Source organism: Halichoerus grypus, chromosome 5, assembly GCF_964656455.1.
Source record: "Halichoerus grypus chromosome 5, mHalGry1.hap1.1, whole genome shotgun sequence".
Taxonomy (NCBI): domain Eukaryota; kingdom Metazoa; phylum Chordata; class Mammalia; order Carnivora; family Phocidae; genus Halichoerus; species Halichoerus grypus.
In genome coordinates this window covers 142595351-142617426 of record NC_135716.1, presented here as the reverse complement: position 1 = coordinate 142617426, position 22076 = coordinate 142595351, and the positions used below count along the sequence as shown (strand labels likewise).

At 40.6% G+C, this 22076-nt stretch overlaps 1 protein-coding gene across 9 annotated transcripts in view; it reads right to left on the bottom strand.

Annotated features, from left to right (window-relative positions):
• Positions 1-8516: 8516 nt before the first annotated feature.
• The window catches only part of DAB1 (DAB adaptor protein 1), a 1108242-nt gene continuing 1094682 nt past the window's right edge, over positions 8517-22076 (bottom strand). For all 9 annotated transcript variants that reach the window (XM_078073084.1, XM_078073083.1, XM_078073085.1 and 6 more), the window contains one exon: positions 8517-11912. The gene's annotated coding sequence lies outside the window, so the exon portion shown is untranslated. The remainder of the gene's footprint in view (positions 11913-22076) is intronic.

Sequence of the window (22076 nt, the reverse complement as noted above, 5' to 3'; positions counted from 1 at the left end):
GATCAATAGATTGCTAGCAACTACTCCATTAGGGTTGTCTGAAGCACAGAGTGAAAAATTGCTTACATGTTTGAGTCAGTTGTGCTGATTCCAAACCCTCTTCTTCCTCTATATTGTCCAACATCACCAAGCCACCTCTGAAAAGTCCAGTGGGTACTTTCTGTGTTGATGCTAAGTGAAGAGTCAACCTGGTGTCATTAAGAACCTGAGGTCCAGAGTCAGACTCTGGGTGTGAATCTCAGCTCTTCCAACAGCTGCTTCTGTGATCTGGGTGCTTTCTTTCTAAACTTATTGTCATTATTTGTAAGATGCAAACAATAGGAATTTAAAGCTCCCAGAGCTGTAGTGAGGATGATGGACTGATTTAAGTTAAAGCATTTCACACAGTACCTGGCACAAAGTAAAAACTCAGCAAATGGGGCACCTGGGTGGCTCAGTTGGTTAAGGTCTGACTCTTGATTCCGGCTCAGGTCATGATCTCAGAGTCATGAGATCGAGCTCCTCACTGGAGTCTGCTTAAGATTCTCTCTCTCCCTCCGCCCTCTCCCTCTCTAAAACAAACAAAAACACCTCAACTAATATTACGCATTATGCCTGCTTTTAACACATTTTGTCTAATGGCTGCTTGTTACTTAAAATTTATTTCTTTATGCTTAAAAAGGTAAAAGATATTCATCATAGGGAAAATGTAGAATAAAATAAAAACATTTAGCACAAAGGATAAAATGGAAGTCATATGTAATCCTACTACTTGGGTTTTTGCAGGTTTTTTTAATGAATGTATGTGAATGCATATATTAAAACAACCAAATTAGAATCTTAATGTATAGATGATTTTACACTCTGCTATATTGAATTGTTGATAAAAAAGTGGCATGGGAAATCCTGGGATAAAATATAGGTTCTACAACATTATTTTAATGACTGCATAGTCCCTGTTCATAAACTTTTACTTATTGATGTTGAAGATAAATGTGAGAAATATGGCTCCTGTCTTCAAGGAGCTTATCACTGATCATTTGGGAACAGCATCCCATTGGACATATATAACATTTAGACAGTTTCATAGCATTGGTGATTTAGATTTCCAGTATTTCTCTCTTATAGATTATATAAGTGAAGAACATCTTTTTTTTTTTTTTTTAGATTTTATTTATTTATTTGAAAGAGAGAGAGAGAGAGCATGAGGGGGGAGAGGGCCAGAGGGAGAAGCAAACTCCCCACTGAGCGGGGAGCCCGATGTGGGACTCGATCCTGGGACTCCGGATCATGACCTGAGCTGAAGGCAGTTGCTTAACCAACTGAGCTACCCAGATGCCCATAAGTGAAGAACATCTTAATACCCATTTGTTCACTACCATGGGAATTTCCATCTTATAAATTCCAGTTTTAGGCATGGAATTACCATGTTGAACATCATGCACCTTCTAAGAGATTTTGATTTAAAAATATCTTTGAATCAAGCACTCCAAGTATTTGAGGGTGCCTGTTTCCTCACATCCTTATATATGGGATAATCACCTTTTTAGTCACTGCTAATTTGATAGGCAAAGTGATCTTGTCTTAATTTGAATTTCTTTTATTACAAAAATGTATGCATTTAAAAAATACTTTTTGGCCATTAGCAATATTGGAAACGTAAAGTATTTAGTAACATAACATTGCAAAAAGTGCAATTAGGTTTAGATGAGAAGTTTGTCTTCTTCCCCTCAAGCTCCCCCCCACCCTCCGTCGCCCTCCCCCCAGGTTACCATGTGCCTAACATTGCTGGATGAGGGCGAGGACTCGGCTTCCCCAGCACATAGAACAATGCCTGGCACATAGCGGGCACTCAGTAGACATGAAATGAACGAGCAGTTTCCTGAATACCATAATACACCTTTTCTATGGATACGTAAGTACCTACATGCATACTTCTTATATTTTAATAGAAACAGGAACTTACCAAACCCCATCTTCTTATGTATCTTTGACATTTTTTCATATAAATTATTTAGACTTGTTTCATTTTTTAAAAAATGTTGCATAATACCATAATCCAGTTAATGGGCTCTCTGTTGATGAAACATTTAGTTGCCCTCTCTATCTAGCTATTGTTTATAGGCCCTTTGTATTTTTCCCTTAGGAATTATTTGTTCATATTGTTTACTAATGTTTCTATAAACTCTTTCCATAAGCTTTTAGGAACTTTCTGTATGTTCAGGACAATAAAGTTCTGTTTATAATGTATGCTATAAATAGTTTCCTAATTTTCTAAGGCCTTTTAATCTTCTTATGCATTTTTTTACAAAGTATAAATTTTCATGAAGTTAAATCTATCTGTATTTTCATAAATATGTATTTTCTGCATACTTATGGTGGTCTTTTTACCCCTATATAAGTATTAATGTTTTCCCATACATATTCATGTCTATATACATTTGATATTTCATTTATATGGAATTTCATTAACAATATGGTGTGAGGTAGGAAGCTAACTTTTTTTTAGCAGTCTTTATTATCCCAGTTCCACTTATTTGGATAGTCTTTAGTCCTATTGATCTGAATACTTTCAAATACACATTAATTAATTATGATTTCTTGGGCTTCTGTATCTTATATTCTGTTTCATTGATCATTCTATTTTTTGCCCTTCAACAATAATTTAAATTATTTTGTCTTTATGTTTTGAGATCTCCTTGATAGTATAAGTTTCCTCTCATTAAATTAACATTTTTGTATATTCTCATTAGCTTTTCTCTTTCAGATCTGCATCAGAATATGATTGAACATGAATCTGTGATTGGAGACATCGAATTGAGGTTATGATTATAGTTGCACTGTTATAAATTACAGATCTTCCTCACTTACAATGGGGTTATGTCCTGATAAGCTCATTTTAAGTTGAATATATAATAAGTCAAAAATGCCTTTAATACACTTAACCTACTGAATATCACAGCTTAGCTTTGTCTACCTTACATGCGCTCACTTACATTAGCCTACAGCTGGGCAAACTCATCTACCACAAAGCCTATTTTATAATAAAATGTTCAATATCTCATGTAATTTTTTAAATACCATACTGAACGTGAAAAACAGGATGGTTTTAAGTGTATCAGTTGTTTACCCTTGTGATTGTGTGGCTGACTGGGAGCTGCCCAGCATCGTGAGAGAGTATCTTACTACATATTGCTAGCCCAGGAAAAAGATCAAACCTCGAATGGGGCACCTGGGTGACTTAGTTGTTTAAGTGTCTGACTCTTGGTTTCTGTTCAGGTTTCTGTTCTCATGGGTCGTGAGATGGAGCCCTGGGTCAGGTTCTGTGCTCAGCGGGGAGTTTGCTTGCAGATTCTCTCCCTCTGCCCCTCCCCTCTTTCATGCTCTCTAAAATAAATAAATAAATAAATAAATAAATAAATAAATAAATAAATCTTAAAAAAAAAATTAAACCTCGAAGTATAGTTTCTACTGAATGTGTACTGTTTTCACACCATAGTAAAGTTGAAAAATCGTAAGTTGAACCATTACAAATCAGGGACCACCTATAATCAGGGAGAAGTGACATTTTTATAATGTTGAACCTTCTTTCCTCAATTTATTTAGTTACTTTATGTCCTTTGACAAGGTTTTGTAACTGTAAAGTTTTTAATCTAGATCTTAACATCTTCAGTGTTAAATTTATTCTTGGGTATCTTATTTTTGTGGCTATAATTAACGTCATCTATTCATACCATTAAGTGTCCTAAAAGGTTATTTATAGCAATGTAGAAAATACTGATTTTTTATATACTTATTTTTAAACTAACCATCTTAATTCTCTTATTAGTTCTTACAGCTTCTGATAGATATTTCTCATTGGAAAATATAATCTGGAGGTGCCTGGGTGGCTCAGTCAGTAAAGCACCTGTCTTTGGCTTAGGTCATGATCTCAGGATCCTGGGATGGAGCCCCGCATTGGGCTCTCCACTCAGCGGCCAGTTTGCTTCTCCCTCTCTCTCTGTGATCTCTCTTGCTTTCCCTCTCTCGCAAATAAATGAATAAAATCTTTAAAAAAAAGTATATATAATCTGTAAACATTGCTAATTTTCTCGTTTTAAATACTTGATTTCTTTTTCTTATATTAGTGCATGCACTGCCTCAAATTTCAGAATAATGTTAAATAATAGAGGTGACAGCTGACAGTTTTGACCTCCATTTGATTTTAATAGAATGCCTTCAAGTTTCACTGCTACATTTCATACTGGCTGCTGGTTTGACATAGATGTTCCTTCCCATGTGAAGGGAATTCTTTAATTCCGTTTCCAATTGAAGAGGATAATGACTTTTATCAGATGCCTTTTTGGCATCCACTAAGGTGAGATAGTCTCTCGTGACCTATTAATTGCATTCCAAGAATCGACTTTATTTAGTCATGGTTTACAGCTGTGTTTAATTCACTAATATTTAATTTAGGAATTTGATTATTCATTAGAAAGATTAGGCTATAATTTGCACTACTTTTTTGATGTTTTATTATTCTAGCTTTGAAATATGAATTGAGAAACTGTATTTTTTTTTTTCCTGTTCAATAGCTTCAATAGTGAGTCATTCTCTCCTTTCATTTATAGCCGCTCTGGGCACACCATGCTCGTTGGCCCAGCCAGTTCTACCAATACCTCCCCTCTGCTGCCACCACCTCTGGGTGAACTCCTGCTCATTTCCTAAGGCCCAACTCCACCATCAATACTTTTGTACAGCCTTGTCCCACCACTCCCATAATGTTAGCATGTGCCTTTATTCCAGCGCTAATCCTACTATAATTCACTCATCTATTAACCTATTTTCCCCATCAGATTTTGAGCTTCTGGAAGCAGGGACAGGCATGTATGCATTTAAAAGAGAAATTTCTGAATCTCCAGTGATTATCACAGGACCTGGCACACAGCAGGTGTTTAATAACTCCTTGTTACATGAATAAATTCAAGATACATTTTGCTTTAAATTTTGCCAGTGAAAAAATTTCCAAGAGGTATGTGTATGCTTCTTTGCCTTTCTTTGACAATAAAATAGAGATAATAATCACTCACTGCCATTCTGCACACTTAGCAGAGATGCTGTGCTGGGAGAATGGATGTGAAAGGATAAAGGATAAAGTCAAAGAATTAAGCACAAAAATACACAATAGCTATTAGACTGTCTTTGATATTAATAATAGGTAATGTGCACTGAGCATTTACTATGGTCCAGGTATGGAATTATCAAATTTATTTCTCATAACAGCCCAATGAGGTAGACATTATTGTCTCAATTTTACATGTGAGCGAGCTGAATTTTAGAGAGCTTAAGTGACTTGTCTGAGGTCAAACAACGGGCAAGTCGTGCAGCCAGCACTGAAACCAAGACTTTCAGAATTCAGAGTCCACTCTCTGGAAGCTGCTCTGTATCGACTCATCAGTAAAGACAGTATGCTCAATTTATGGGAGAAAAGAGACAAATGATAAGCAAAAGGTGGAAATTTGGTCAAACACTCTACTTCCCTGGTATTGTCTTAGTTTAGTGCCCAACACAGAGAGAAAAAAACAACTCAGGAGACTATCTACCTGTTTGCCTTTGGTATCATCTGCCTCTCTTCTGATGAAAGTGGGCTCCATTGAGTAAGGTTTCCTTTCTTTTTAGTTTATGCTATGATGCTGCTTTATCCCAAAAGGACACACATGGGACTGTGTGAGCATGGATCCTCTTTCTTTCTCCTTCTGTGAAGGGGACAAGCCAGGTAAGAGGAGACAAGTTTCCTTTAGTAATTAAGTTCCTGCTGTCTTGAGCTCCTGGCCCTGAGCTATAAGTGAGTGCTGGTGACCTATGATCTGAAACACTACAGATTTCGGGGTTCCCTCCACCCCCAAAGGGGAGGCAGAGTAGAAGTGCTGAAAGTAGAGTGTGAAGACGAGTTTAGCACTTTCCTGTGGATAGTATCCCAGCCTGGACTGCCATGGATTTCATCTCCAACCCCGCCTGCTTGGTCCCCCCCCGCCTCCAGGCTATGACCCCAGCATGAGTAACAGAAGCGGTGAGAAGTGTTCATAAGATTAAAGGCCCAAGTCACCGGAGGCTGCAGTTTCGCAAGAATATTTACATGTTTTCCACTTGGCGGTCATTAATATTCTCCAGCAAAGGATGCACAGAAACACTGTTCAAAAAGGTTCCCTCTTCAGATTTCTGCACCTTGGAAGATAAAGTGAATGCTAGGGTTTTGTTTGAAATTAAATATTCATTAGATTGGGTTAGATCCATTACCATTCTTGAGAATAAAACTGAATTTTTTCCTTCGTTTTAAAACAACTACAGTCATTTCGCTTAAGAATAAATTTCTGTCCCAAATCAGTCAGGGTATCGCGTGGTGTGATTTCTCTAATAGAAAAGTCCCTATTTAGAATTGGATACAGAAAGACTCCAAGTATCTCATAGCGGGTGCATGGGCATTTCGATGTCACAGACACTCTGCAGACAAAAGCACCCACGAACTACAGGGGGTACTTGGGAATCGGATCCTGGGCACTGTGCCGGCCTCTGGGTGAGCTCTTTGGCTCTGTTCATTGACAACTACTCCAGAACATCACTGAAGTTTGTTTCCTAGGCTGTAAAATGGGGACTGCACTGTTTCTTCAGTTGCATAAAGATTTAGATAGGAATTAGAAAATGAGTGACACGGAGTAGGAACACAAGAGTGGTAGTGATAATTCACATTTTCACAGAAGTACTGAGGACTGGTCACTAAATGGCTTAAAAGCCATTTAGATCTGTTTAGGTTTTTTTTTTTTTCTTTCCCCTAATCTTTCAGGCACCATTGCTCACATTTCCCTTGAATTTAAACACCTTTGCTTTGAAGGTTGATTTCCATGAAACCTGTTTTTATTCTAGGCGTTTTTCCTACTGTCATTCTCGGTAAAACAAAAAAACAGTTGCTGTCAAAACAACAAGGGTTTGCTCTCAAGCACAAAATGAAAGCAGATATGTCTGCCTGATTTATTTTGGAATCTGCCTAGCAGTTAAATCGGACACCTTTTAATTTGTCGCTTCTTTAAGATTCATTTACATTGGAAAAGTAAATCACCAGTGCTTGGTGTCAGCTAAACTGGAACTAGTTGGACCAAAAGGTATATTCTTTATCCCTCACACATACACCCTTTTAAAAGTGCCAATTAAAGAATAAACTATGTACTTAGCCACATACTTAGGTAACATCGAATGGATTTTTATTTTTACTTTAAACCGGAGGAACTTAGAAATCTAACTTATTTCCAAAGATCTACTAAAGTTCTGGGAGAGAAAGTCAATGCCGTTTATGCAGAACTATTTATAAGAGTGAATATCCAACTGTTTTTCACAATTAAAATCAACTATGATGAGTAAGCAGACTCAAAAGTCAAACCTCAACTCTACCATTTGCTGGCTGGAGAAGTTAATTGAATCTCTCTGCGTCTTTTTAAATCTCTAATTTGGGGACTATATCTACCCATGTTGTTTAGAAAAGTAAGCGAGGCAATGGACAAAAAGCATATAGCACCGACTGGGCACGTTATTAGTTGCTCAAAAAGTGTGAGCCACTGTTATTCAGAAGAGCTTGTGTAACATCGTCTAGCAATTTGACCCAGGAGTGAGAATTTCTCACTGTATGAAAGTTGCTTCTACTAGTTTCTCCAAATTTATTTTGTTGGAATTTTAGCCCATTCCCTCATTTTCTCAATGTGGACAAAACATCTGTTTAATACTTTCTGTATAATGAGGTCACATTGAGGACGTGCGTATGCAATCATTAACATAACCATTCCTAGACGGGGGGGGGGGGTGTTTTTTTGGCATCTCAATGATCTAATCTGGCTGATTATTGGATAGACAAACTAATTTAGTTTTAAAATGAAATGAAAATCTCACACATACACACATGCATGAATATACATATATACACATATACACTTTTCTCCCTGTTCTTCAATACACATCAAAGTCAAGGTCCAGCTTCAAACTATTTTTTGGGGGGGGTCTTACGTTGTCTCATGTTTTTTGATGTGGAGTGTGTGGGGGAATGTGAAAGAAGATACATGCTTCCTCCTTTGGGTCCCTTAAAGCAGACGACCTTGCATTGAATTAGGGCAAACTCTTTGAGGGTATAGATTAACCTCGGTGTTCAAACCAACAGTTTAGCAGGTATTTTTTTAGGGGAAGACACAACTCGTAGATCTAGTCCCGGGGTCTCTCCCAATTTTGGAAGACCGGTGCTACCTGTAGTCCAAACACCACATCTCTACAGGTGTGACTTTTCTGACAACATCCTCTTCGTTCTTCGCTGTGACTGCTTCTCCAAGCATAGCAAGTGCCTGAAGTCAATTGAGGATGAGCTGATCTAACTCCTCCATGAAGCTTTCTCTTTCTGGCCCAGTGCCAGGAAGACTGAGGCCTTTGCCCGCTCAGATGGAAGCTTACAGAGAAGCGATTTCATCTTCCAATCCTTCGTTGGAGTATCCAGTAGACACTTGTGGAATAAAACCAGGCTAAGCTGTTGTTCTCAAACATGTTTATTTGTTAACAGTTATACATGGTGTGTTACAGAAATTAATGGAAAATTTCTAAAAATTTCACTGTTGTTGAATGTATTGTACATAAAGTTAAAAATAATGTGTCCATATATGTTAACAAACTGTCATCTGAGGTAAAGTTAAAGTAGGTCTAGAAATGTACTGCAAACAGTCATTTTCTCTTTCTCATCTTTATTAAAAAAATATGTGTCAGAATGCAGAAATTGAAATGAACCAAACCCACAGAGTAAACATTTTTTTTGAAAGAAGGTGTCCGGTACATGACATGATGGGGTTTCAGTAGACACTGGGATGAGTACGGATCATAAGGAAAGTCTCGTGGCACGGGAAGATCGAAGAGCTACGGGTCATGGGGACAGAATGACAGGTGGCGTTTCCCTGGTTTCAAAATTTAAAGTGACAAATTTAGTGCTAGTGAAGGATGAGGAATTAACAGTTGTACACACGGATTTTCTATCGATCTAACTGGAACTAGGCAGACTCCCCATGGCCTTTTGGTATTGGCTCCTCGGCTCTTACTCGGAAATTCCACTGTACTCTTGGGATAGGATATGGTGATTCTGAGCTCACCCAACAGTGCTTGTTAAAACTCAGAATTCTGCCAATGATCACATGGATGGCAGTTGAAAAATCTCAACTTTATTTCCCTCACTTTCATGCATCACATGGGCATCTCTGTTAAGTTCAGAGCCAGTTACACTTTTGATCACATTCAATGAATGATGACAAGTCCACTGGGCTGTCACTTTCTGCTAAGAAATTAACTCCAGACGGTGTACCCGAAGCAGCAACATCGGTCAGCGTTCACTTGGAACATGTCACAAGCAACCCAAAGAATTGGTATAATGGTGTGATGCTGCAAGACAAACTCAAGATAGCCATGGTGAGGGAGAAGAGATAGCACCACTTGTTTAGAATCAGAATCACAGACAACAGAGCAATGGAAGCCCTTTCCCCCAGGGGACCTGCCTATCCTACCCAAACCCCAGAAAACAGAATTGAACCGGTTTCAGGACTCTCACGGTCAGCACACCTTTCCCATTTTCCCCTTCATGTGAAAGGATGACTTAATTATAAAATGGATGCACATTCCTGGAGAAATCACGTGGACCAACAGGTGATAGTTACAGAGTGGGGTAAATGGCCCTTCTCACTTTTCTGGTTCTTTGGACCTTCCACGTTAGGATGACTTAGACATATGTTCTGTAAGGACATTTAGTCAGTTGACCTAACTGGAAAAAGAAAATACATTCCAGTGACCTGATGGTGTAAAATTTGGGCCTCGAGCAGTAATGATTACCTTGATTTTCGATTTTCTCTTTGTGAGCAAGTATACCTTCTTTCCAATCACTTTACTTTCTTTTTGATAGGAAGAACCACAGTACACAGGCCTATTTAAGTCAATCATATCAGTGTCAATTCTACTTTCCCAATTTGAAAACCAAGTAATAATAGGTAACCCCAAATCCAGTTAATCACATGGTCCTCTAACGTTTTCTCCTTAGTGTTAAACCACTAAATTCAACATACTGGAACTGCATAGGAACATCAGGAAAACACACGTGACCTGTAGAACAATTCTCTGTAGGGCAAAAATATATAGATTCTTTATGAAAAATCATGTGCTAAACATACGAACTGAACACTGCACTTTTTGTCTCATAAGTGTAAAAAAAGGAAGCTTAAACTCCTCTGTTTCACATACAGACAGTCCAGCGATCTCTATGGGGGGTGGATGGGAGTGAAGAGGTGGGAGGGAGTTTCAGAATCTGAAGGACAGGCCTTCAAAATGTGAATGTTTTCTTGGTTTCCGCCAAGGGTGGGCACTCCTGCGGAAAGGCTGCAGTCGACGGTGGGGTCACGGGCTCCCTTCCTATTCACTAGCTGCCGATTGGCCAAGTGCTCCGGCCAGCCGTCCCTGAACTCCAGCTTCCTCCCACGTGCTCCACAATAACACCTGGGGAGAGAGCCCCATCCATCAGGTCTGTCACATCCTGCACTCAATCTGCTACCTTCTCTACAGTGTAATGGCATTATTAAAAAGCATTTTCATTAACATTTATATTTACAAAAAAAAATGGCAATTTTTTTTTCATTAGAACTCCTTAAAGCCATTTCCCTTAAATATTTAAAGAGTTTAATGGTAAGGTTTTTGTTTTTTTTTCAAGTTAGAAAATAAAAATCCCATTTGAATTTTCTGATGTACAAAAAGAGATAGAGATGAACCATCGTGATCCCGGAATCAGTTTGTTATTCTGAATATTCATGTCACCATTGTTCCACTAGAAGGTTGGTTTTAAGATCCAAAACCACATTACCAAGATTGTACCAGAATTATTTGGCAAATGACTTTTCTTTGAAAATGGCACGTGGAGAAGACACTTGTCTGCATAGCAACACAGCAGCAAGATTCGGAAAAATAAAAAATATCATTTTATTGTACTTAAGAGTTTAGAGCTTCTGAGGAAATCAGATGCGTTTTTCATCTTTCTCATCAATGGGATCCGATGTCCTTTCCTACTCACAGAATGAAGGTCCCAACCCAAAGCTGTCTTTCTTCACCAGGATGCAGAAATAGCTAAAGGGTTGTTTTGGCAACATTCTTGATCATAAGAATAACCAACCACTTATTCGTCTTGTGATTTTCAAGTTAATTCAGTTCATATGAGGCTTTTCTTTTCCAGTTAGATTTCCTCACCCATATCTAAAAAAAGTCAAAAGCAATACAAAAATTTTTACACCCATTAATTTTCAAACATGACAAAGGAAAGGGGAAAAAAATGGCAGACCAGGCCCTGTGGAGTGATGAAAAGACATCGTCATATGTCAAAAGGCATATGGATGAGGATACTGTAGTCACAGAGGACCTCTTGCTTTTGTCTAAAAGAAGTCAGTGCCAACCCTGTTGTCACTCTCTGAGGCCTGTCACTCCACATTTGATGTCTTTACAGCGGTCAACAGGTCGAGAAATAAAAAGAGAATTATGATTTCACGTACTGGGTCATCTTAAACCCACAGTAAGAGAGCTCAGAATATTTGTCAGGTAAGCATTTGCTTGATTTGTGATTTAATGTTGGGTATGATTTTTTTATACTTTTCTGATTTTTTTTTTTTTTTTTGTGCTGCCATAGTTAGCCATAGTTATCTGCCATTGGTTGCCAAAAACTCTTAGTTCCCTCTTCCAAATGAGTTCCATTGGGCAATCATGAATTTCGTCGTGGGATGAGGTGAGCTGGAAGAATACAAGAGAGCCTGTCGCGATGCTGATTTCCATGCCAGTCTTGAAGTACCTGCCATGAGCTCACCTCAATGCTACTTCTTAGGTCTGTTGATCTGTGCATAGAGAGGCTCCAGCTCCTGGGGAGAGATGGGACAAAGTGAGACCTGCTCTTTTCCAGATAGGATTTTCTGAGACAGTTAGAGAAGGAGGGTTTGGGATTAGAACAGAAAGATGACAGTTTATGATGGATGACCTTAGGTAATTTTTGGATTATTTGATCATGACGCATGTCATTTTGGCAACTTCTTTTAATCATCAAGAATAACTACTCACCCAGTTTTGTCCTTGGTTTTCAAACCGAGACTGGTTTCCTAGTTAGGGAAAAAAGCATGGTATAGCAGAGACAGCTGGACAAACTGTGTGGGCAGGATACTTGGCCTCTCTAAGCCTCAGTTTTCCCAACTGTTAAATGGGAATAATACGGTTTTTCCTATGGGGTTCTTGAGAGAATTAGAGATATTACACATAAAGCATCTGGCATAATGCTTGGCAGTAAGAGGTCTTCAGAAAATGGTAACAATCATCCTGAGTCAAGTGCACATTTCTCCAACATAGTTTTATGAATGTCTACTTGAAACTGCTGAAATTCTATTTCAAACGGCTCTTTGGTTTCCACAAGCAGTGCGCACCGGGCACACTCTGGAGCAAGAGAAACAGCAATTAGGATGTTAGCTCTTAGTTAAGAGCTTCCGGGACTTGTTTCCATTCAATCTCGTGTTTTGGGGTTGGCCCATCATTTGTCTGTACCCGCGGAACTGGCTGTCCTGAGACATGCCGGGATTTTCACCAGTATAGGATAAGGCAAACCCTCAGTCCAAAGTAGATGGGAAATGATGTTTAGCCCTGTTGAAACTACTTCAGACTTCTTCATGTTGAAATGGCCCAAGGTGTGCTGGCCAAGCAGATCAGATCAGGACTCTGGTCTTAAGCATACATAGGCCCTTCCTTTCAAATTGACCTTTTGTGGTCACTCTCGGATATTTGTGCCAGAATTAAATGGACACGGTGATGTCTTCATTCTGTCATGTTTCCCTACAACCTGTGTGTTGCCATGTGATATAGATCCTTTCTATTTGCTGATTTTCTTGAACCATCAGATTGAACTGAGATTCTGTGAGCCCCGACTATGTGTCTGGCACCATGCTAGCTATCTTCAAGTACATTGTCTTTTTAACTCATCATGGCAGCCTTGGCAAGCAGATGCTTTATCTCCTTTGCAAATGGGAAATCACATGCAGAGAAGTTAAGTAATTTTTCCACGGTCCTACGGCTCGTAAGTTTGGGACATGAGACCTGAAAGTAGGTCCAGTGCTTTTTCTAGTCTATTACAACAACTGTCGTAAAAAAAGAGAAGACCAGTCCTTCAGTCTGTAGTGTATTATAGAGTGCTTTGGAATTTACAAAGCACCCTCATGTCTTATTTTATCTGCCTAATGGTCCTGGGAGTGGCTTTTATTCTATCTGTCTCGTTTTGCAGATAACAACTGAAGGTCAGAGAAGTGGTGTGACCTCAAGGTCGTTTGCTGCACTTCATGCATTTAATAGATCATACTGCTTGCTTTTATTATAAAGTGGGAATGGAGTAAGAGAGAATTTTGTCCAGATCCATCATTTTATAGATGAAGAATCTGAAGCCTAGAGAAAGGAGTTTTTGTTTCCCCAGAGTCAAAGGTTACCTAGAAACTATGTCATAGACAGAATCCAAGACTCCTGCCATCTAATCCAAGATGTCTTCTCCTGGACCACATCATGTATTCTTCCAGGGAAAAGCATCTTCCTACCCTTTGAGGCCCCCTATTCTGTAACAGAACAGAATACCCAGGATACCGATTTCTCTATGCTTTCCACCCGTGGGACTTCATACTAAGAACACATAAGAATAACCAACCACTTATTCGTCTTGTGACCAAGACTGGTTTCAAACCGAGACTGGTTTCCTAGTTAGGGAAAAAAGCATGGTATAGCAGAGAGAGCTGGACAAACTGTGTGGGCAGGATACTTGGCCTCTCTAAGCCTCAGTTTTCCCAACTGTTAAATGGGAATAATACGGTTTTTCCTATGGGGTTCTTGAGAGAATTAGAGATATTACACATAAAGCATCTGGCATAATGCTCCAAGAATTCTTGGGAATGTAAAGAGTAAGTGTAATCCTTCACCCAAATGCCTGATGACAGAAAATATGGAAGCCCATTATTCCATATCCCATCTCTGGGTTACTGCTTGCCAGGCCCTTCTGCTATTCTGCATATGTTGACCTAGCATAGTAGGTGCTCAATGAAGGTTGGTTGGATTCACGAATGACTATGATACAGTTTCTACTTTCTTCACTGTTCTGATCACTTCGTCCTAAATACACTCCAGTTTGGCTTTATTCTCTCAAAATCTAATCTAGCAAAACCTATAGCAAGTTGATTTATTATGCACCTGATCCACTTCCTGCCAATGCCTTGAAATGTTTCAAATACCTGTTGTAAGGCCAAGGCCAACCATGTAACTTTATTGTGTGTTTGTGCTCTGTGGGTGGGCTGGGCGGAGCCAAGGTAGAGTGGTGAAGTCAAGTACAAGTTCTGGGGAAAAAAACATGTTCTGCCTCTGCTGGGCTAAAGGTTGTATCTTCATCTTTCCTGGGTAGAACTGCTCAGCCCACTTTTCTTTTTGGCTACCCTAAGAAGTCAGGCTGCCTTGATCTCACCCTACAATTTGCTCTATTCTAATTTTGGAAACTAATTTATTCAACTGAGAATGACACCTAAAAACAGAAGAAGACAGGAGGCTCAGACAGGGTAATTAATGCCACACTGCATTAACTTTCTGCAGCTGAGATAAATATTCACACATCTCCTGCTTGCTGGAATTTAGCTTCAAATACCCATCACAACAGCAGTAAGGACTGCAGTCAACTCTCAATTATCCCCACTAATGAAGGGGAGCAGTGGTGTGGAAAACCCCAAGCAGCAGATAATCCCAAAGTCTGACACCGTGATGCATTATACGTTTTGGCAATAGCTTTACCTTCCTTGTTACAGAATCTTAGACTGTCAGAGCTGCAGGGGAGTAAGAAATCATTTGATCCAGAAATTTCCGCCCTGGCTTCTGGCAAGGTCGTGATGGGGTCTTCAGGCTATTTTCAATATTCCAAAGGCCTAAATGGAATCATACGTTAACACAGCACCCTGTTGATATTTTTTGTTTTCTTTTGGCAGCTTTGACCACATATCTGCCCTCCTTCAAATCCTTCAAAGGCTCCCCATCACCCACAGGGTAAGGTCAAAGCTCCTTAGCTGAGCACACGAGACCCATTTGTCTCATAACCCATTAGAGCTAATAAATGCCCCTTCCAGACCGTGAATCAAAGCTCAACCTTCAGGTCACGTAAATCATGTTTTTTTTTTTTTTTTTTTTTCTCTCCAATGTCTTTATGCCTCTGCCAGAATGATCTTTCTGAAATGTATTTGGTCATGCCATTCTCCTGCTCGAAAACAACCCTCCTGACTCCTTATTATGCCAAGGAAAATGCAAACCCATCAGGATGGCATATGAAGGCCTTCCAACATGGTTCCACTTTCTTGCCCAGCCTCATTGACTTCCATTCTCTCTCCTATGCCCCACCTTGGGGTCACCTGACACGACAGGATTTTCCTAGCTCTAAGACTGTTCAGGCAGTTCCTTGTGCTTTTGGGGCCTCTCTTTGTCCTGCAACAGGAGTTCATACTCTCAGACCCAGCTCCTATATAAAGGCTTCTTGGACTCTGCAGGTAATGTGGGCCCCTCTGTTCTCACTCAGAATTGGGACATGGTGGAACTCACTCTGTGGAACATACTAGAAGATCACATGATGAAGTCCAAACAGAAGTCTATACAGAGCACTGAAGGAGTCTAGGACTGGAGGACTCTGCACAGGTTAGTTAACTTCTCTGAGTTCCAGATTCTTCCCTAGTAAAATGAGGTTATCCTCTCTATGAGAGGTGTGGTGAGGATTGAAGGAGAAAATATACATTGATTATCTAGCACAGGGCCTGACACATAGGAGATACTCCAAAAAGATGAGGTCCCTTCTGTCTGGGTATGTGATTTTATCCTTCCTTTGCAGAAGGTGGTTTCAGGCCTGACGATCCCTTGTAGGTGGCTTCTCCTTCATAGCACCTAGGAGCACCTGCAACTGGGCTCTGTTAGGAAGTGTAATAATGGCTCTGGGGAAGCCCAGGGAAATGGTGCAGAAAGAATGTGGAGTTAATCTAAATAAACTGGTTGCACAGCTCCGTGGATAAGAGATTTCCATATGTTTGCAGACTATTTCCAGTATGAATTATGTGCTCACGTACAGGAGCCGCATAAAATCACAGAATTAGGGTAATAAGAGCTTATATTTACAGAAACATTGACAGTCTATCAGGACGTTCTTATCTCATATACATGATCTCATTTGGGTGTCACACTGAGGCTCTACCCTGGGTATTCCTATCTCTACTGAGAGCGAAGAAGCAAGCCTCCTCCAAGCTTGGTGACTCACCCAAGGTCACTCAGCCAGCACAGCGCAGAGCTGGGATATAACCAGGTTTATTTTATTTGTTTTTTGGCTTTTTTTGAATTGCAGTATAACATATATGGCATAGCATTTGCCATTTTAATCATTTTTAGGTATCCAATTCAGTGGCATTAATTACGCTTGCAATGTTGGGCAACACTTTCATCACCCCAAACAGACTACTCATTAAGCAGTAACTCCCCATTCCCCTATAATCTATGTTCCACTTCTATGAATTCATCTATTCTCATTTTAAAATCGGTTTCATTGAGGTATAATTTGCATACACTGCAATGTTCTCACTTTTAAGTGTGCAGTTTGATGAGTTTTGACAAACATACACACTCGTGTGGCCTTCCTCACCACAATCAAGCTATAGAACTTCCCAAACCTTCACTGTGTCTTTTTCAGTCAACCCCCTACTCCAGTGCCAGCAACCGCTGGTCTGCTTTTGACCACTGTAGATTAGATTTGTGTTTTTCTAGAGTTCATGGAAACATGTCCAGGGGTCTGTAAGCCCAGTGTCCTCTCCGCTCCCTCTTGGAGAATGTCAGAGCAAGAAGGGCCCTCGGCCTGACCCTTCTTTCCTGCAGGAAGAAAGTGAGGCCCCAGACTTGAGGGCTGTTTCTCCTGAAGGTGCACTGGAAACAGGGGACAGCAGCCCAGGCTGTGGCCTCCCACTTCTGGGCCTGCTTCCTCACTCTCCCCGCTCTCAGGTGGCCCCATGTTTCTGGCTCGACAAGCAGAGGCAAACAGTTTCCTATCCTGCCTTATAATGAGCCCCCCCTTTAAAGCCAATTATGCTTAGTCCTCTGCACCCCTTTCAATTTTTGGGAAATCTGGGCCACCTCTACCAAACATACGTCCCTTGAAAAAATGTTTAGTGGAGAGAAGTCTCAGCATGCTGAGAAAGGTGGTCTCCAATGTGAGGGCCAAGTGCCCCATGCAATCTGCTTGCTGACCGAGCCCGTCTATTGACCCAGGGGGTGAGAGCAACACCTAGCCAAGCCAGGGGTCAGACCGGAGCCACGGGTGAGCCAAAGCTTGAGTCCTTAGCACCACCCTGCCCAGGCCACCATGAGCTCCAACGCTGGGGCCCGGTTCCGTGGGGTTTTACATGTCCTGTCTTCGTAGGTGAAAAAGCTGCTGGTACAGCCAGAGAGTAGACATGAGGCTGAAATAAATAACTTAAAGTTCTACCTGAAGATGTAAAGAGAGTCATCAAAAACTCAGGGGTCTCAGAGCCAGAAAGAGCCCAGCAATCCTCACTTCCTGCATGACCTTAGGCAAGCATTTTACCTGGGCCTCAGTTTCTTAATCCGTAAAATGGGGCTTGTAACATCTACTTCAAGGGATTGTAACAAGTAATAAATGAGCTCAATGACATGAAAGATTTTAGCAAGTGCTGGGAGTCTTTGAATAAAAAGGAAAAAAAAAACCCACAAAGCTTTCTGATCACTTTCAGCCTGAATGTCGGCCTTTTGGGGTAGAAGTCTTTTACACACAGGTTGAATTTAAGACAAATACCTTAGAGACTGACACAGCTGCCAAATACACATGCTTCCTGAGGTCTCGGGGTGCTGAAATCCATTTGGTGAATGCAGAAAAGCAGAATCTGAGTCCCTGGGGAGGTGGGGGGATCCTGCATATGTTCTGATAAATTCTGCATTTCTCCAACAATGGTGGACGCCAATTATCTGCTTTGAACATGTACATCATCTTTCTTGACCCTGTCACATAGCAGATGAAGACAAGGAAGTTGCTGACACCAACTCTCTGCCATAAGCAGAGGGTCCTGTCCAGAGTAAACCCCTGGTCATCAGGAGTGGGTTCTGGGTCTCAGGCCAATAATGTCCAGGAACCCTAATCAAGTCAGCATATTTAAAGGTCTTCTGTCCCGTCCTTTGTTGGAATAAGGACAAGTTGGGGGAGGGGTGCTGTGAGAAGATCTTGTCTGCAGATTGGGTCTTCCAGGCTCTGACCAGGTGACCCAGGCAGGTTAGGAGGTCCGAGAATGTCAGTGGGGAGTGCATATGGGAATTGTTTTACAGAAGAGAAGAACCAGAGGTCGGAAATGAAGCCATCTGCCTCAAGTCATACAGCTGTTAAGTTGAAGAGAAGCTGCTTAAACCCATGTATTCTGGTCTGGGTGAGAACTCTTGAGTTATTTAATCTGGGTATAGATTCAAATCCTAGCCCCATTACGAGTGAATCTTATTTCAGCAAGCCATTAACTTCTCCACCTTACCTGCCCTATCTGTGAAATGGGAATGATAAAAATACTTAAGTGGGTTCCCCAGAGGATTGAATTAGGTGATGTTTATGAAAGTGTTATAAACATGCTTGTAATTTTAAAATATATTTTATTAGTAGTAGTAAATGAAAGGCATGGTGATTGTCTTCTGCCGCGTGATTCTAGAAATAGTGAGTGGGATCTAAATCAGAGGTCAGCAAGCCATAACCCACTGGCTAATTTTGGTGGCTCTCTGTTTTAATTTTTTTATATTCTTTTTTTTTTTAATTTCAATTCATTTAGCCAATATGTAGTACATCATTAGTTTTCAGTGTAGTGTTCAATTACTCATTAGTTGCATATAACGCCCGGTGCTCTCACATCACGTGCCCTCCTTAATGCCCAACACCCAGTTAATGAAGTATTTTAAATAAAGTATTATTGGAACTCAGCCACATCCATTCCTTCATGCACTGTCTTTTGCTGCTTTCCTTCTCTAACAGTAGAGTAGTTGCAACAGAGACCTGGCCCACAAAGCATAGATAGTTACAAAGAGTTTGCTGACCTCTGGTTTAGATGATCAGCATATTCTGCTTGTGCCCACTCCTCTAGACCTAAAACCATATTGAAATCTTGCTGTGCCCAGTCTGGTTTTCTCCTTTGACCTCCAGATAAAATCCAGCAGCCTTCTGGCATCTCTACTTGGGTGTCTCATGGGCATCTCAAGTACAACTCAAGTTCAAAGTAAACCCGCCCTCTCTCTGCTCAAGCATGCCGTCCTGTGTTCTTTAGCACAGTGACTGGGCACCCCCTAGATTCCCAAATCAGGAATGTGGGGCTCATCCTAGGTTATGACCTTATCCTCACTTCCCATTTCCCTTCAGGCTTAACCTTCTCCTGACTTCATCTTTTAAATATTTCTGGGCATCAAGCCCACCTCTCCATCCTGGCTGACCTGGCCCTTGGCCAGGCCCCTCCCATCTCCTGACCACACGACTCCCAACACCTTGGGTTGGACTTGCCTCTGAGCGCTATGTCCAAGAGACAGATAGATTATTTTGTTTTTGTTTTTGTTTTTTTTTTTGGTGTGGTTCCCTGGTTTAAGGCTCTGCTGCTTCATTCTATTTAAAACCGGAATAGTAACATAACATAATAATAAAAAAAAAGTAACAATAATGCCAAATACATGTATTCTGCTTTCAAAGCTTACAAAACACTTTCATATTCATGATTTCTGATTTCTGGAACAGCCTGGGGAGGGAGCTGTTATAATTAATTATCATATGTATCCATGTGAGGGACCAGGGTATCAAGGGGTTATGTGCTTGCCTAAGGTCACCTGCTTTAAAACCATAATCCAGACCTAAGTCCCCGACTCTGTGCATTTTTCCTTCTTTTTAAGAAGATTTTGTTTTTGTTTTTGTAGATTCTTCCTCCTAAAGCTGAAGTTCAGCTTTCTTTTCCTTCAAACACTAGAAATCCATCAGGTAATATTTTATGTGTCTTGGGTTCCCACTACGAAGATCGGTATTAAAAACATGACAGCGACTTATTATTTATGGCAATATCTATCGTTACTAAGGGAGACAGACCAAACAATTCCCCATTGTTATAGATGCTACTTTGACTTGACAGCTGGGCAAGTCTGATAGGCAGTTTATTTACTTAGCCATTTAACCAAATAAATGTTTTCATTTTTCTTTCATCTCCTCAAAAGCTAACATTTCACCCTTAAAATTGCTCCAGCAACACATCAGTGAAGTATAAATTACCTGCCATTCCCACACCAGCCATTACAATATTATTTTGGTTCTTTTTTTTCTGGCCCTGTTGACCCAGTCTTTCAAAGACACGTGATTTTCCCAGATGGGAGGGGAGGGGGAGAAAACGAAATAATTCCCTTTATTGCTAAAACAGAAACGCTGTTTGAGATTGGTCCTGAAGCTTCCACCTGTGAGGACTGGGTCCATTTGTTCCCTCTTATTATGGTGCGAGATGGCTTTCACTTATCAACAGATGTCCCCCTACCTACTAAGAATTGTGCGGGTATTTCTAATGAAAAGCAGCTGGAGATAAAATGCAAGAGTGATAAGAAGGACGAGACTCCTGCTTTCCAACTGTATGAAGACAGAGGGGAAAGGAGAGCCATGGATGTGGCTTTCCCTGCATGGTATCCCTTCTTCAAATGTCTGGAAAGGCACGAAGAAATTGCAGTCAGTAGATTTCTAGTTGGGTGGATGAGTTAATGTGACAGAGGCGGAAGGGTCAAATGTGGCTTGGGTTGCTAGTGATGGAAGGGCCCAGGAAGGCTCACTTGGACTTCCCTTGGGGGGAGGTCTTTGGGGATATGTCTGCAAGGCTGGCATCAGCCTGTTGGCATGGGATTCTTGATAGGCAATTGTGATGCTGCCAAGCTTAGTGTTCAAAGGGAGAAAACTGTTTCATTGAAGATTACAGTCCAGCCCTTTCGGTGGGGGGAGCTATTGATTATGACTTATAAGTCAATATAAGACTGCCCATTTTTTGGAACAGAGAGGTGGCCCGTGAGACCCTCACGGGGGTCATTCTGATTATGGGACTGGGCAAGCCAGAGAGCTAAGATACTAAATTTTTCTTTTCCTACTTTTTTTTCCTCCAAAACTGTTTTGAGGCATATTGAAAATTAATTATCTGAAGATAGGAGGTACATAGCAAAACCTCCCAGCCAATGGCCTGGGTCCTTATGGTATAACTTATTCACTATCAAGGCAAGATGTATAAAATCTAAGGTCCTGGGGAACATTTATTGAGCACGTATGATGATGGTCATGCTGGTGGTGATGACAGCTACCATCTATTGGGTGCTTTCTATGTGTCAGATGCTGTGCTAACCTCATTTTGTCCAAACAACATCCCTTTGAGGAGGACACTGTTTTTATCCTTATTTTCAAAAATAAGATAGCGAGTTATTATGAAATCTCATTAGGGTCACAATTCTAAACTCGGTTTTGCTCCAGAGCCCAGATTTTTAAGCTGAGCGCTGAGTGTCTGTCTCCATGCTAGAGACTGAACTACTATCTCTGCTAACCTAGCAGATAATAGAAGCCTCTTCCAGCAGATGAAGAAACCAAGACTCAGAAGAAAGTCTGGTTCTTGCAAGATTTCCTGCTATTAAGTAGCTGAGCTAGAATTTGAATTCAAGTTCCAAATCCTGAGCTCTTCCTACTGTCCCATGTTCCGTCCATTTACAACTCAGCCATGGCTTGGGGTTCTGGATGGAGCATCAAACATGGAAGAGGCTGAGGCCCCAAGAAACAGTTCACCTTGTTTGTCTCAAGCTGAACAGGCTCATAAAGATGAGGGTTTGATACATTGATCTGCAAATGGTGTAAGTCATCTTTGTTTTCTAGAAGAACTTCAATTTTAGGATGATGTTAGCTGTTGTACTGATGAATGGCTCTTGTCGCCTCTAGTTCATTCATCAAATTTTTCAAGACAAGGTTG